The sequence below is a fragment of the Arachis ipaensis genome, chromosome B10 (genome assembly GCF_059453495.1).
Source record: "Arachis ipaensis isolate K30076 ecotype BB chromosome B10, ASM5945349v1, whole genome shotgun sequence".
Classification (NCBI taxonomy): Eukaryota; Viridiplantae; Streptophyta; class Magnoliopsida; order Fabales; family Fabaceae; genus Arachis; species Arachis ipaensis.
The window spans coordinates 57336593-57354114 of NC_142435.1; the positions used below are offsets into that span (position 1 = coordinate 57336593).

The 17522-nt window shown below is 39.2% G+C and overlaps 1 non-coding gene across 1 annotated transcript; it reads left to right on the plus strand.

Moving 5' to 3' along the window:
- The first annotated feature begins 8224 nt into the window (after positions 1-8224).
- On the plus strand, positions 8225-8332 carry LOC148580164 (small nucleolar RNA R71). Its single transcript, XR_015897595.1, has one exon. It is a non-coding gene; the product is annotated as a small nucleolar RNA R71 (small nucleolar RNA).
- Positions 8333-17522: the final 9190 nt, after the last annotated feature.

Here is a 17522-nt window from a genome sequence, read left to right on the forward strand (position 1 = left end):
TGGGGTGTGTGACAGACACAAAAGGATTAATGGATCCTATTCCGACATGATCGAGAACCAATAGCTGATTAGCCGATGTGGTGACAGTGCATCAGGACCATTTTCACTGAGAGGACGGGAGGTAGCCATTGACAACGGTGAAACCCAACATAAGCTTGCCATGGAAGGCAGTATGAATGATTGGAAGAAGGCAATGGGAAAGCAGAGGTTCAGGAGGAACAAAGCATCTTCATACGCTTATTTGAAATTCTCACCAATGAATTACATAAGTATCTCTATCTTTATTTTATATTTTATCTATCTTTTAATTATCAAATCTCCATAACCATTTGAATCCGCCTGACTGAGATTTACAAGATGACCATAGCTTGCTTCGAGCCGACAATCTCTGTGGGATCGACCCTTACTCGCGTAAGGTTTATTACTTGGATGACCCAGTGCACTTGCTGGTTAGTTGTGTGGAGTTGTGATAAAGAGTTGAGATTACAATTGTGCGTACCAAGTTGTTGGCGCCATTGATGGTCACAATTTCGTGCACCAAGCAGCTAGTAGATTACTCATAGGTTTTGTAATTTTTGAAAAACACCTTATAAACCTCCTATAGAATCCTGCATGCCCCAGAAAGCTTCTGATTGCCTTAACATTGGCAGGTGGTGGTAATTTTTCAATTACCTCTACTTTAGCTTGATCCACCTCTATTCCCTTGTTTAAAATTTTATGCCCAAGGACAATTCCTTTAGTCACCATAAAGTAACATTTTTCCCAGTTTAAAACTAGGTTGGTCTCTTGGCACCTTTTCAGAACAAGTGCTAAATGGTCAAGGCAGGAGCTGAATGAGTCTCCAAATACTGAGAAGTCATTCATGAAGACTTTCAGAAATTTCTCTACCATATCAGAGAAGATAGAGAGCATGCACCTCCGAAAGGTTGCAGGTGCGTTGCACAGACCAAAAGGCATCCTTCTATAGGCAAATACTCCAGAAGGACATGTGAATGTTGTCTTCTCTTGGTCCTAAGGATCTACTGCAATTTGGTTGTAACCTGAATAGCCATCCAAAAAGCAGTAATATTCATGACCTGCTAGTCTCTCTAGCATCTGGTCTATGAATGGTAAAGGAAAGTGATCCTTCCTAGTGGCTGTATTGAGCCTTCTGTAGTCAATACACATATGCCACCCTGTAACTGTTCTTGTAGGAACCAGTTCATTCTTTTCATTATGAACCATTGTCATGCCTCCCTTCTTGGGGACAACTTGGACAGGGCTCACCCAGGGACTATCAGAAATAGGATAAATAATCCCAGTCTCCAGTAACTTGGTGACCTCTTTCTGCACAACCTCCTTCATGGTCGGATTTAGCCGCCTCTGTGGTTGAACCACTGGCTTAGCATCGTCCTCCAATAGAATCTTGTGCATGCATCTTGTTGGGCTGATGCCCTTAAGATCACTTATGGACCACCCAAGAGCTGTCTTGTGTGTCCTTAGCACTTGAAGTAGTGCTTTCTCTTCCTGTGGGTTTAAAGCAGAGCTTATGATCATCGGAAAAGTGTCACCTTCTCCCAGAAATGCATATTTCAGGGATGGTGGTAGTGGTTTAAGCTCGGGTTTATGAGGTTTCTCCTCTTCCTGAGGAATTTTCAGAGGTTCTTTTATTTCCTCTGATTCCTCCAGATCTGGCTGAACATCTTTAAAGATGTCTTCTAGCTCTGATTCGAGACTCTTAACCATGTTGTTCTCCTCTACCAGGGAGTCAATAATATCAACACTCATGCAGTCTTTTGATGTGTCTGGATGCTTCATTGCCTCAACAACATTCAGCCTAAACTCATCCTCATTGACTCTCAAGGTCACTTTCCCTTTTTGGACATCAATGAGGGTTCATCCAGTTGCTAGAAAAGGTCTTCCTAGAATGAGAATTGCACTCTTGTGCTCCTCCATTTCCAGCACTACAAAGTCAGTGAAAAAGGCAAATGGCCCAACTGTGACAATCATATCCTCAATTATGCCTGATGGGTATTTAATGGAGCCATCAGTAAGTTGAAGATAGATCTGGGTTGGTTTGACCTCTTCAGTCAAGCCAAGCTTTCTGATAGTGGATGCAGGGATTAATTTGATACTTGCCCCAAGATCACATAGAGCTGTCTTGGTACAAGTACCCTCTAATGTGCATGGTATCATAAAGCTCCCAGGATCCTTAAGCTTTTCTGGTAAGCTCTTTAAAATGACTGCACTGCACTCTTCAGTCAGGAAGACTTTTTCAGTTTCTCTCCAATCCTTCTTATGACTTAAGATCTCTTTCATGAACTTAGCATAAGCAGGTATTTGCTCAAGTGCCTCTGCAAACGAAATCTTGATTTCAGGAGTCCTGAGATAGTCTGCAAAACGGGCAAATTTTTTATCTTGTTCCTCTTGGCGGAGTTTCTGAGGATAAGGCATCTTGGCTTTGTATTCTTCAACATTAGTTGCTGCAGGTTTATTCCCTATAGAGGTGGTTGGAGAAGCCTTCTTAGAGGGGTTACCATTAGCACTTGCAGGTGTCTGATCCCTCATTGGTGTTTGAATGCCAGGCTTGGGGGTTGGATGGGCGTTTAACGCCAGATTCCCTCCCCTTTCTGGCGTTTGAACGCCAGAACTGGACATGGACTGGGGTTTAACGCCAGTTTTGATAAATGCTGTTTTATCTGATTCAATTGTGATTCCATATCCTTGTTAGCATTTTTGGTTTCTTGTAGCATCTCCTTAAATTCTGCTAACTGCCTTGTTATAGAAGATAGTTGCTGATTGAGTTCAGCAACTTGTTCCTGAGGACTAAAGTCAGTTGATACTGCCTTAGCTTCTTCTTTCATGGAGGACTGACTACTTATATACAAATGCTGATTTCTAGCAACTGTATCGATAAGCTCTTGAGCCTCTTCAATAGTCTTTCTCATGTGTATAGATGGTGCGCAGAAATTGTGATTACACTTTGATTATGTAAAATTCATTACTCTTTCTTTCCCTGGTAATGGCGCCAAAAACATGATGCCAATACCATGGTTCATAACTTCGCACAACTAACCAGCAAGTGCACTGGGTCATCCAAGTAATACCTTACGTGAGTAAAGGTCGAATCCCACGGAGATTGTTGGTATGAAGCAAGCTATGGTCACCTTGTAAATCTCAGTCAGGCAGATATAAAATAGTAATGGGGTTTTCGAAAATAATACTAAAATAAGGATAGAAATACTTATGTAATTCATTGGGTAGAATTTCAGATAAGCGTGTAGAGATGCTTTCGTTCCTCTGAACCTCTGCTTTCCTGCTATCTTCATCCAATCAATCTTACTCCTTTATATGGCTAGCTTTATGTAAGGATGTCATCGGTGCCAATGGCTACTTTCGATCTCTCTCGAGAAAATGATCCAAATGCTCTGTCACAGCACGGCTAATCGTCTGGAGGCATCACCTTTGTCGTTGGTTGCATCCTATTCCTCCCTGTGAAAATGGTCCGATGCGCTGTCACTGCATGGCTAATCATCTGGAGGTTCTCGATCATACTGGAATAGGATTTACTATCCTTTTGCGTCTGTCACTACGCCCAGCACTCGTGAGTTTGAAGCTCGTCACAGTCATTCAATCCCAGAATCCTACTCGGAATACCACGGACAAAGTTTAGACTTTCTGGATTCTCATGAATGCCGCCATCAACCTAGCTATACCACGAAGATCCCAATATCTCGGACTCGGTCCCCTGTATTAGTAATCTAAGAGATACTCGTTCAATTGAAGGTAGAACGGGAGTGGTTGTCAGGCACGCGTTCATAGGGAATGATGATGATTGTCGCGTTCATCACATTCAGGTTGAAGTGCGAATGAATATCTTAGAAGTGGAATAAGTTGAATTGAATAGAAAACAGTAGTACTTTGCATTAATTCTTGAGGAACAGCAGAGCTCCACACCTTAATCTATGGAGTGTAGAGACTCTACCGTTAAAAATACATAAGTGAATGGTCCAGGCATGGCCGAATGGCCAGCCCCTCTGATCTAAGAACCAGGCATCCAAAGATCTCTAATACAATAGTAAAAAGTCCTATTTATAATAAACTAGCTACTAGGGTTTACAGAAGTAAGTAATTGATGCATAAATCCACTTCTGGGGCCCACTTGGTGTGTGCTTGGGCTGAGCTTGAAGTCTACATGTGGAGAGTCATTCTTGGAGTTGAACGCCAGCTTTTGTGCCATTTTGGGCGTTGAACTCCACTTTGCAACTTGTTTCTGGCGCTGGACACCAGAATTGGGCAGAGAGCTGGCGTTGAACGCCAGTTTGCGTCGTTTAAACTTGGGCAAAGTATGGACTATTATATATTGCTGGAAAGCCCTGGATGTCTACTTTCCAACGCAATTGGAACGCTATTTTGAGTTCTGTAGCTCCAGAAAATCCATTTTGAGTGCAGGGAGGTTAGAATCTAACAGCATCAGCAGTCCTTCTTCAACCTCTGAATCTGATTTTTGCTCAAGTCCCTCAATTTCAGCCAGAAAATACCTGAAATCACAGAAAAACACACAAACTCATAGTAAAGTCCAAAAATGTGAATTTAACATAAAAACTAATGAAAACATCCCTAAAAGTAACTAGATCCTACTAAAAACAATGCCAAAAAGCGTATAAATTATCCGCTCATCACAACACCAAACTTAAATTGTTGCTTGTCCCCAAGCAACTGAAAATCAAATAGGATAAAAAGAAGAGAATATACTATAAATTCCAAACTATCAATGAAACATAGCTTCAATCATATGAGCGGGACTTATAGCTTTTTGCCTCTTGAATAGTTTTGGCATCTCACTTTATCCATTGAAGTTCAGAATGATTGGCATCTATAGGAACTCAGAGTTCAAATAGTGTTATTGATTCTCCTAGTTCAGTATGATGATTCTTGAACACAACTATTTTATGAGTCTTGGCCGTGGCCCTAAGCACTTTGTTTTCCAGTATTACCACCGGATACATAAATGCCACAGACACATAATTGGGTGAACCTTTTCAGATTGTGACTCAGCTTTGCTAAAGTCCCCAATTAGAGGTGTCCAGGGTTCTTAAGCACACTCTTTTTTTGCTTTGGACCTTGACTTTAACCGCTCAGTCTCAAGTTTTCACTTGACACCTACACGCCACAAGCACATGGTTAGGGACAGCTCGGTTTAGCCGCTTAGACCAGGATTTTATTCCTTTAGACCCTCCTATCCACTAATGCTCAAAGCCTTGGGATCCTTTTTATTTGCCCTTGCCTTTTGGTTTTAAGGGTTATTGGCTTTTTGCTCTTGCCTCTTGGTTTTAAGAGCTTTTGGCTTTTTCTGCTTGCTTTTTCTTTCTATTTTTTTTGCCTATATATATATATATATTTTTTTTCTGCAAGCTTTGTTCTTTGCTGCTTTTTCTTGCTTCAAGAATCATTTTTATGATTTTTCAGATTATCAAATAACATGTCTCCTAGTCATCATTCTTTCAAGAGCCAACATATTTAACATTCTTAAACAACAACTTCAAAAGACATATGCACTGTTCAAGCATACATTCAGAAAACAAGAAGCATTGTCACCACATCAATATAATTAAGCTAAGTTCAAGGATAAATTCGAAACTCATGTACTTCTTGTTCTTTTGAATTAAAACATTTTCCATTTAAGAGAGGTGATGGATTCATAGGACATTCATAACTTTAAGACATAGTTACTAACTACTAATGATCATGTAATGAAGACACAAACATGGATAAGCACTTAACATAGAAAACGAAAAACAGAGAAAGTAAGAACAAGGAATGAGTCCACCTTAGTGATGATGGCGTTTCTTTCTTGAGGAACCAATGATGTTCTTGAGCTCTTCTATGTCTCTTCCTTGCCTTTGTGGCTTGATTCCTAGTGATTTTTGGTATTTCTATCTTCAGTTGCTTCCAATAACTATGTGGAGGAAAGTGCATCCCCTGAGGTATCTCAGGGATCTCTTGATTTGCAGCCACATGTTCTACCACTGAGCTATAGATCCTTTACATAATTGTTTTACCACACCAAACTTAGAATGTTGCTCGCCCTCGAGCAAAAGAAGAAGGAATAGATGAAGAAGAAGATGTGGAAAAAAACTAGGATTATGAGGAAGGAAGGTGGGGATCCTGTGGGGTCTACAGATCCTGAGATGATCCTGTGAGGTCCACAGATCTTGAGGTGTCAAGGCATTTACATCCCTGCACCAATTTAGGCATGCAAAATGCCCTTGCACACAACTCTGGGTGTTCAGCGCCAGATTGGTGCCCATTTTGGGCGTTCAGCGCCCAGATACTGCCCATTTTGGGCGTTCAGCGCTAGAACCATGCTCTGTTCTCGCGTTGAACACCAGGCAGATGCTTCCTCCAGGGTGTGATTTTTCTTCTGCTGTTTTTGATTCCGTTTTCAATTTTTATATTTATTTTGTGACTCCAAATGATCATGAACCTATAAAGACATATAACTAAGAAAAATATAGTTAGATAAATAGAAATTGGGTTGCCTCCCAACAAGCGCTTCTTTAATGTCAATAGCTTGACAATGGGCTCTCATGGAGCCTCACAGATGTGCAGAGCTTTGTTGAGACCTCCCAATACCAAACTTAGAGTTTGGATATGGGAGTTCAACACCAAACTTAGAGTTTGGTTGTGGCCTCCCAACACCAAACTTAGAGTTTGACTGTGGGGGCTTTATGTGACTCTGCTTTGAGAGAAGCTTTTTATGCTTCTTCTCCATGGATGCGGAGAGAGATCCTTGAGTTATGAACACAAGGTTGTCCTCATTCAATTGAAGGATCGATTCTCCTCTGTCCACATCAATCACAGCTCTTGCTGTGGCTAGGAAAGGTCTTCCTAGGATGATGGATTCATCCACTTCCTTTCCAGTATCCAGGACTATGAAATCAGCAGGGATGTAAAGGCCTTCAACCTTTACTAACACGTCCTCTACTTGTCCATAAGCCTATTTTCTTGAATTATCTGCCATCTCTAATGAGATTTTAGCAGCTTGCACCCCATAGATTTCCAGTTTCTCTATTACAGAGAGGGGCATGAGGTTTATTCCTGAACCAATGTCACACAGAGCCTTAAAGATCATGGTGCCTATGGTACAAGGTATTATGAACTTTCCAGGATCCTGTCTCTTTTGAGGCAATGTCAGTTGATCCAGATCACTTAGTTCATTGGTGAACAAGAGAAGTTCATCTTCCCAAGTCTCAATACCATATAATTTGGCATTTAGCTTCATGATTGCACCAAGGAACTTGGCAGCTTGCTCTTCAGTAACATCCTCATTCTCTTCAGAAGAGGAATACTCATCAGAGCTCATGAATGGCATAAGGAGTTTCAATGGAATCTCTATGGTCTCTAGATGAGTCTCAGATTCCTTAGGTTCCTCAGAGGGAAGCTCCTTATTGATCATTGGATGTCCCAGGAGGTCTTCCTCCTTAGGATTCACGTCCTCTCCTTCCCTTACAGGTTCGGCCATGGTGCTTATGTCAATGGCCTTGCACTCTCCTTTTGGATTCTCTTCTGCATTGCTTGGGAGAGTACTAGGAGGGATTTCAGTGATTCTTTTACTCAGCTGGCCTACTTGTGCTTCCAAATTTCTAATGGAAGACCTTGTTTCATTCATGAAACTCACAGTGGCCTGAGATAGGTCAGAGACTAAATTTGCTAAGCTAGATGGATTCTGCTCAGAATTCTCTGTCTGTTGCTGAGTGAATGATGGAAAAGGCTTGCTATTGCTAAACCTATTTCTTCCACCATTATTAAAGCCTTGTTGAGGCTTTTGATCCTTCCATGAGAGATTTGGGTGATTTCTCCATGATGGATTATATGTATTTCCATAAGGTTCACCCATATAATTTACCTCTGCTATTGCAGGATTCTCAGGATCATAAGCTTCTTCTTCAGAAGATGCCTCTTGAGTACTGTTGGATGCAACTTGCATTCCATTCAGACTCTGAGAAATCATATTGACTTGCTGAGTCAATACTTTGTTCTGAGCCAGTATGGCATTCAGAGTATCAATTTCAAGAACTCCCTTCTTCATAGGCATCCCATTACTCACAGGATTCCTCTCAGAAGTGTACATAAACTGGTTATTAGCAATAGCAAGGCGTTTTCTTTAGGTGAATGTATCCAATGACATCTTTGATAACTCAAACAAACCATCATAGAATATATCCAGGATGGTCCATTCTGAAAGCATGTCAGAGGGACACTTTTTGGTCAACTGTTTGTATCTTTCCCAAGCTTCATATAGGGATTCACCATCTTTCTGTTTGAAGGTTTGAACATCCACTCTAAGCTTGCTCAGCTTTTGAGGAGGAAAGAACTTGGCTAAGAAAGCCGTGACCAGCTTATCCCAAGAGTTCAGGCTATCTTTGGGTTGAGAGTCCAACCACACTCTAGCTCTGTCTCTTATAGCAAAAGGGAAAAGCATGAGCCTGTAGACTTCAGGATCTACTCCATTAGTCTTAACAGTATCACATATCTGCAAGAATTCAGTTAAGAACTGAAAAGGATCTTCAGATGGAAGTCCATGAAACTTGCAGTTCTGCTGCATCAGAGAAACTAGCTGAGGTTTCAGCTCAAAGTTGTTTGCTCCAATGGCAGGAATGGAGATGCTTCTTCCATGTAAATTGGAATTAGGTGCAGTAAAGTCTCCAAGCATTCTCCTTGCATTATTGTTGTTAGGTTCGGCTGCCATCTCCTTTACTTGTTCGAAATTTTCAATAAGGTTGTCTCTGGATTGTTGTAATTTAGCTTCTCTTAGTTTCCTCTTCAGAGTCCTTTCAGGTTCTGGATCAGCTTCAACAGGAATGCCTTTTTCTTTGTCCCTGCTCATAAGAAAGAGAAGAGAAAAAGAAAAGAAGGGGAATCCTCTATATCACAGTAAAGAGGTTCCTTATTGTTAGTAGAAAAAGAAGAAGAAGAAAAATTCGAACACAGATAGAAGAGGGGGTTCGAATTTGGTGAGTGATGTGAGGAAGAGATGTTAGTAGATGAAAAAATAAATAGAATAAGAGGAGAGAAGGAGAGGATTTTCGAAAATAATTTTTGAAAAAGAGTTAGTGATTTTCGAAAATAGTTTTTGAAAAAGGTTAGTAATTTTCGAAAATTAAAATTAAGAATTAAAATAATTAATTAATTAAAAAGAAATTTTGAAAAAGAGGGAAGATGTTTTCGAAAATTAGAGAGAGAGAGAGTTAGTTAGGTGGTTTTGAAAAAGATAAGAAACAAACAAAAAGTTAGTTAGTTAGTTGAAATAAATTTTGAAAAGATAAGAAGTTAGGAAGTTAGAAAAGATATTTTGAAATCATATTTTTGAAAAAGATATGGTTGAAATTAGTTTTGAAAAAGATTTGATTTTTAAAATCACAATTAATGACTTGATTCACAAGAAATCACAAGATATGATTCTAGAACTTAAAGTTTGAATCTTTCTTAACAAGTAAGTAACAAACTTGAAATTTTTTGAATCAAAACATTAATTGTTATTGTTATTTTCGAAAATTTGATACAAAAATAAGAAAAATATTTTTGAAAAATATTTTTAAAATTTTCGAAAATAACTTAAGAAAAATGAAAAAGATTTGATTTTTGAAAAAGATAAGATTTTTAAATTGAAAATTTGATTTGACTCATAAAAACAACTAGATTTTAAAAATTTTTGAGAAAGTCAAATCTAATTTTCGAAATTTTAAGAGAGAAAAAGGGAAAGATATTTTTTTTATTTTTGAATTTTTAATAATGAGAGAGAAAAACAAGAAGAATGATGCAATGCATGAAATTTTTAGATTAAAAAAATGAATGCATGCAAGAATGCTATGAATGTCAAGATGGACACCAAGAACACTTTGAATGTCAAGATGAACACCAAGAACATATTTTTGAAAAATTTTTAATGCAAGGAAAACATGCAAGACACTAAACTTAGAATTCTTTAATGCTTAGACACTAAGAATTCTAGAATGCATATGAAAAACAAGAAAAGACACAAAACATGCAAATGCAAAGATCAAACAAGAAGACTTACCAAGAACAACTTGAAGATCATGAAGAACACTATGAATGCATGAGAATTTTCGAAAAATGCAAGATGCACATGCAATTGACACCAAACTTATAACATGACTCAAGACTCAAACAAGAAACACAAAATATTTTTGATTTTTATGATTTTCTAATTTTTTTGTATTTTTTTTCGAAAATTATTTGAAAAACAAAAATAAGGATTCCAAAATTTTTAATATGAATTCCAGGAATCTTATGCTCTTTAGTCTAAAGCTCCAGTCAAAGGGTCAGGCATGGCTTAATAGCTAGCCAAGCTTTAGTAAAAATATGAGTGTAATTCAAACATGACACGCCTGACATACCCTACAGCCAGCCAGGCTTCAGCATGCTTCATGAAACACTAGAATTCATTCTTAAAAATTCTGAAGAAAAATATATTTTTGAAAATATTTTTTTTTTCGAAAATAGATGAGAAATTTTTGAAAAATTTTTGAAAACTTTTTAAAAAGAAAACGAAAAGAAAGTTACCCAATCTGAGCAACAAGATGAACCGTCAGTTGTCCAAACTCGAACAATCCTCGGCAACGGCGCCAAAAACTTGGTGCGCAGAAATTGTGATTACACTTTGATTATGTAAAATTCATTGCTCTTTCTTTCCCTGGTAATGGCGCCAAAAACATGATGCCAATACCATGGTTCACAACTTCGCACAACTAACCAGCAAGTGCACTGGGTCATCCAAATAATACCTTACGTGAGTAAGGGTCGAATCCCACGGAGATTGTTGGTATGAAGCAAGCTATGGTCACCTTGTAAATCTCAGTCAGGCAGATATAAAATAGTAATGGGGTTTTCGAAAATAATACTAAAATAAGGATAGAAATACTTATGTAATTCATTGGGTAGAATTTCAGATAAGCGTGTAGAGATGCTTTCGTTCCTCTGAACCTCTGCTTTCCTGCTATCTTCATCCAATCAATCTTACTCCTTTCTATGGCTAGCTTTATGTAAGGATGTCACCGGTGCCAATGGCTACTTTCGATCTCTCTCGGGAAAATGATCCAAATGCTCTGTCACAGCACGGCTAATCGTCTGGAGGCATCACCTTTGTCGTTGGTTGCATCCTATTCCTCCCTGTGAAAATGGTCCGATGCGCTGTCACTGCATGGCTAATCATCTGGAGGTTCTCGATCATACTGGAATAGGATTTACTATCCTTTTGCGTCTGTCACTACGCCCAGCACTCGTGAGTTTGAAGCTCGTCACAGTCATTCAATTCCAGAATCCTACTCGGAATACCACGGACAAGGTTTAGACTTTCCGGATTCTCATGAATGTCGCCATCAATCTAGCTTATACCACGAAGATCCCAATATCTCGGACTCAGTCCCCTGTATTAGTAATCTAAGAGATACTCGTTCAATCGAAGGTAGAACGGGAGTGGTTGTCAGGCACGCGTTCATAGGGAATGATGATGATTGTCACGTTCATCACATTCAGGTTGAAGTGCGAATGAATATCTTAGAAGTGGAATAAGTTGAATTGAATAGAAAACAGTAGTACTTTGCATTAATTCGTGAGGAACAGCAGAGCTCCACACCTTAATCTATGGAGTGTAGAGACTCTACCGTTAAAAATACATAAGTGAAAGGTCCAGGCATGGCCGAATGGCCAGCCCCTCTGATCTAAGAACCAGGCGTCCAAAGATCTCTAATACAATAGTAAAAAGTCCTATTTATAATTAACTAGCTACTAGGGTTTACAGAAGTAAGTAATTGATGCATAAATCCACTTCCGGGGCCCACTTGGTGTGTTCTTGGGCTGAGCTTGAAGTCTACACGTGGAGAGGTCATTCTTGGAGTTGAACGCCAGCTTTTGTGCCAGTTTGGGCGTTGAACTCCACTTTGCAACTTGTTTCTGGCGCTGGACGCCAGAATTGGGCAGAGAGCTGGCGTTGAACGCCAGTTTGCGTCATCTAAAATTGGGCAAAGTATGGACTATTATATATTGCTAGAAAGCCCTGGATGTCTACTTTTCAACGCAATTAGAAGCGCACCATTTTGAGTTCTGTAGCTCCAGAAAATCCATTTTGAGTGCAGGGAGGTCAGAATCCAATAGCATCAGCAGTCCTTCTTCAACCTCTGAATATGATTTTTGCTCAAGTCCCTCAATTTCAGCCAGAAAATACCTGAAATCATAGAAAAACACACAAACTCATAGTAAAGTCCAGAAATGTGAATTTAACGTAAAAACTAATGAAAACATCACTAAAAGTAACTAGATCCTACTAAAAACATACTAAAAACAATGCCAAAAAGCGTATAAATTATCCACTCATCAATAGATCCACCAGCTGAGTGGTCTAGAGATATCTGAGCTTTTTCTGTAAGCCCGTAGTAGAAGATGTCTAACTGCACCCACTTTGAAAACATTTCAGTGGGGCATTTCCTTAGCATCCCTCTGTACCTCTCCCAAGCGTCATAAAGAGATTCGTCATCCTCTTGTTTAAAGCCTTGGATGTCCAGCCTTAGCTGTGTTATCCTTTTTGGAGGGAAATATTGATTCAGAAATTTGTCTGATAACTGTTTCCATGTTCTTATGCTTGCTGTGGGTTAGTTATTTAACCACCTCTTAGCTTGATCTTTTACAGCAAATGGACACAGTAATAATCTGTATACATCCTGATCTACCTCCTTATCACGCACTGTGTCAGCAATTTGCAAGAACTGCGCCAGAAACTCAGTAGGTTCTTCCTGTGGAAGACCAAAATACTGGCAATTTTGCTACACCATGACAATGAGCTGAGGATTTAGCTCAAAACTTCTTGCTTTGATGGAAGGTATACAGATACTACTCCCGTATGCAGCGGTAATGGGGTTAGCATATGACCCCAAAGTCCTTCTGGACTGTTCCTTTCCACTTATGTCCATGATGGAGAAAATGGAATTGATATGGATTGCGAATAAATTATATTTTTATTTATTTTATTTTATTTAATTAAAAGCAACCGAATAAAATAAAATAAATTAAAATAAATAGAGAATAAAATAAAAGTTTCGAGAACTAGAATAATTGATTAATTAAGAAAATTTGAAAAACCTTGGATATGATTTTTGAAAAAGATCTGAATTTTGAAATTCCAAAACTAAGATGAGATAAAATAAGAAGTTTTAAAATGAAAATCTGAATTTTTAAAGGTAGAATTCGAAAATCAATTAAAATGAAAAGAGAAGATATTTTTGAATTTAATGAAGAAAGAGAAAAACAGTAAAAATGATACCAAACTTAAAAGTTTTAGATCAAAACAAAGAAAACAAACAAGGAAGCTTTGAATATCAAGATGAACACCAAGAACACCAAATTTAAAAATTTTTTATACTTTGAACACTAATAATTCGAAAAAATGAAAAAAAATAAACTTATGCAATTGACACCAAACTTAAAATATAAGACTAAACTCAAACGGAAGACTCTAAACCAAAAAAAAAATTTCCTAATCTAAGTAACAAAATAAACCGTCAGTTGTCCAAACTCGAACAATCCCGGCAACGGCGCCAAAAACTTGATGCACGAAATCGCAATCACACTTTTGCAATTTCGCACAACTAACCAGCAAGTGCACTGGGTCGTCCAAGTAATACCTTACGTGAGTAAGGGTCGATCCCACAGAGATTGTCGGCTTGAAGCAAGCTATGGTTATCTTGTAACTCTTAGTCAGGATATCAATAACAATTCTTAGTTTTAATTAGAATGAGTAAAAGAGCATAGATTAAATAATACTTGTTATGCAGTAATGGAGAACAGGTTGAGGTTTTGGAGATGCTCTGTCTTCTGAATCTCTGCTTTCCTACTGTCTTCTTCTTCACGCACGCAAGGCTCCTTCCATGGCAAGCTGTATGTTAGGGGATCACCGTTGTCAATGGCTACCATCCGTCCTCTCAGTGAAAATGGTCCAAATGCGCTGTCACCGCACGGCTATTCATCTGTCGGTTCTCACTCATGTTGGAATAGGATCCATTGATCCTTTTACGTCTGTCACTACGCCCAACACTCGTGAGTTTGAAGCTCGTCACAGTCATCCCTTTTCGGATCCTACTCGGAATACCACAGACAAGGTTTAGACTTTCTGAATCTCAAGGATGCTGCCAATTGATTCTAGCTTATACCATGAAGACTCCGATCTCACAGATTCGAATGCTCTGTTGTCAGGAGAGGCAATCAAACTCATGAACCAGGAACCAAAGAGATACACACTCAATCTAAGGTAGAACGGAAGTGGTTGTCAGGCACGCGTTCATAGGTTGAGAATTGTGATGAGTGTCACGGATCATCACATTCATCATGTTGAAGTGCGAGTGGATATCTTAGAATAGAAACAAGCATGATTGAATGGAAAACAGTAGTAATTGCATTAATCCATCGAGACACAGCAGAGCTCCTCACCCCAACCATGGAGTTTAGAGACTCATGCCGTAGAAGATACAAAATTCAGATGTAAAAAATGTCATGCCGTGCATAGTAAGTCTCTAAAAGTGGTTTTTATACTAAACTAGTGACCTAGGTTTATAGAAAATGAGTAAACTAAGATAGATAGTACAGAAATCCACTTCCGAGGCCCATTTGGTGTGTGTTTGGGCTGAGGATTGAAGCTTTCACGTGCATAGGCTGCTCCTGGCATTTAACTCCAGCTTTTGTGCCAGTTTGGGCGTTTAACTCCAACTTTTATGCCAGTTCTGGCGTTTAATGCCAGAATAGGGTAGAGACTTGGCGTTAAACGCCAGTTTGTATGATCTCAACTCGGACAAGTTATGGACTATTAAATATTGCTGGAAAGCCCAGGATGTCTACTTTCCATCGCAATTAAGAGCGTGTCAATTAGGCTTCTGTAGCTCCAGAAAATCCATTTCGAGTGTAGGGAGGTCAGAGACCAATAGCATCTGCAGTCCTTTTTCAGCCTCTGAATAAGATTTTTGCTCAGGTCCCTCAATTTCAGCCAGAAAATACCTGAAATCACAGAAAAACACACAAATTCATAGTAAAGTCCAGAAATGTGATTTTTTGCATAAAAACTAATAAAAATATACTAAAAAGTAGCTAGATCCTACTAAAAACTATATGAAAATGCCCCAAAAAAGCGTATAAAATATCCGCTCATCACTTCCTCAATTGAGTTACCTACGTTGCAAGTAAAGCATAAGTAAAACTTAAGGCACAAGCAACCCTAGGTAACCGCAAAAGTGAAGAGAGTATTTGATATTGGTTATTGAAATTGTGCAAGTGAAAGCGCAAAATTGGTATAGAATAGCACAATAAACAATAACCAATCCATTAATGGAAAGAAAACTCCTTATTCATCATGAAATATAAGGAAAAAGTCACACGGTGAAGGTACTTGTTACAAAAAGTGATAGACTTGATCAGAATCAAGTGAAGTCACTCAAACAAATGCAAAGCATTAACAAGGATCAAGTACCGGACATGTAATGAATTTGATATGAAAATCATGATGAACAAGTAATTTCAACTCAAATCACCTAGTTCAATGAACTTATATATTTTTTCCTAGTGGTACGGTCAAAACATGAGTTATCAAATCCACTAGGTACTTGGATATTAAGGCAAAGTATAAGTGCATTGTATTTAATCAAGAGGCAACCCCTATCATTAACAAACAATACTTACAACTTATTCAATTAACAAACAACTAAATAAAACTAATATAATTATTAGAATAAAAATGAAATGCAAAGAAAACGAAGTAAAACAAGTAGAAAGGAGTGCAAAAGAAAGAGAGGAGAGGGGTGGAGGGGGTGGAAGTGTGTTAGGACTCTAGGAAAAATGTAAACAAAATTTTTCCCAAAACAGCACTTGTGCGTACGCACAGGTATGTGTGCGTATGCACACAAGGTGAAAAGGTGGATGGTGTGCGCTTGCACAAGGTGTGCGAATGCTTCGAACAGAACGGGGATATAGAAGTGTGCGCGTGCACAAACCTGTGCCAACGCGCACAAGAGCAAAAAGGGGCAGGGGTTCACGCGCACAGGCTGTGCCAACGCTCCCACCAGAGTGGTTGCAAGTTGGCGTGCAGACGCATAAGCCTGTGCGGCCGCACAGAGGGCGCGATATGGAATATGCGTGCGTACGCACATGATGGTGCGTACGCATAGACCAAGGAAAACAAGGGCGCGCCCATGCACGGACTGTGCTGGCACTGCGAACAGAGGGCAATAGAAAGAGTGTGCGGGCGCACAGGCTTGTGCACTTGCACAGGTCGCGAAACTCACAGTTGTGTGCACACGCACAGATGCCCTGTTTTACAAAAAATTTTCTTCCATTCTAAGGCACAAAGCCTTAGCGCAACCAAAATTCAACCCCACAACATTTAAAACTTCACAAAATCATGATCCATATCAAAACCAACCTACTAAATTCAAAATTAAACTAATCCTAAGCTAACCAAGATAAACAAACATGCACTAAACTAGGACTATAAATAAAGAGAAAGGGGTAGGAAAGATGTTACCATGGTGGGGTGTCTCCCAACTAGCACTTCGGTTTATAGTCCTTAAGTTGGACTTTTTGAGAAGACTCTAGCTAGGGTGGCTTGTATTTTCACTCCTCTTTGAACCTCCATCCAAGCTTGCACTTTATAGACCCTCCAGGATCCCATACTATAGGTATCCAGTCTCGTTCTTGTTGATCTCTATACTTCAAGCCGGATGGACGAGCTCCTAATTGACCCTTGTAACTACCCAACATTTTCAAAAAATCACCCAATTATGCTTGATACCATACCTGAACTCCAAGTCTTGAATGGATTTTCGTGGAGAACCTTGGCTTCAATTGGCAACCAACACTTCTTTTTCCACCATGCACCAACCCAAGAAAGACCTTTAGTTGGTAATCTGTCTCCAAGATAGCATATTGATGGGGGCCAATGAAGTTCAATGGTGAAATTGCCACTCACTTAATATGTTATTGGTTATCAACTCCTTCCTCACCAACCTCTTCCTCCTCTTCCCCATCACTCAAATTGCAACAAGGAGGTTGTGAGAGGTCTACCTCCATGTCTCTCTCAAACTCAATGGGAAGAGGCTCATTAAGATCATTAAGGGGATTGACCAAGGAGGAAAAAAATCATTTATAATGGAATCCTCATCTTAATCAATCTCCCTCAATTCTCCCTTTCTCTCCTAAGGTTCACATACTTCCCTTTCTCCCTCTTGTTGCATGTCATGACCCAACTCTTCTTATTTCCCTTGAGGCTCCACATTCTCCTCTTCACTCTATTCTTTAGTTGATCCTTCACATTCTTCAAGAGAAGTGTCTTGATTGGATGAGCGTAAGAGGACTAAGCAGTTCACCGCTTCAGCTATGGTTGCCACAAATTTCTCTTGCATCCTTTGGAATCCTTCTTGCTCTTGGAGAAAGGCTTGAAAGTCTTGTGGTTCTTGGGCCAAGGGTGGAAAAGTTTCACATTGTGA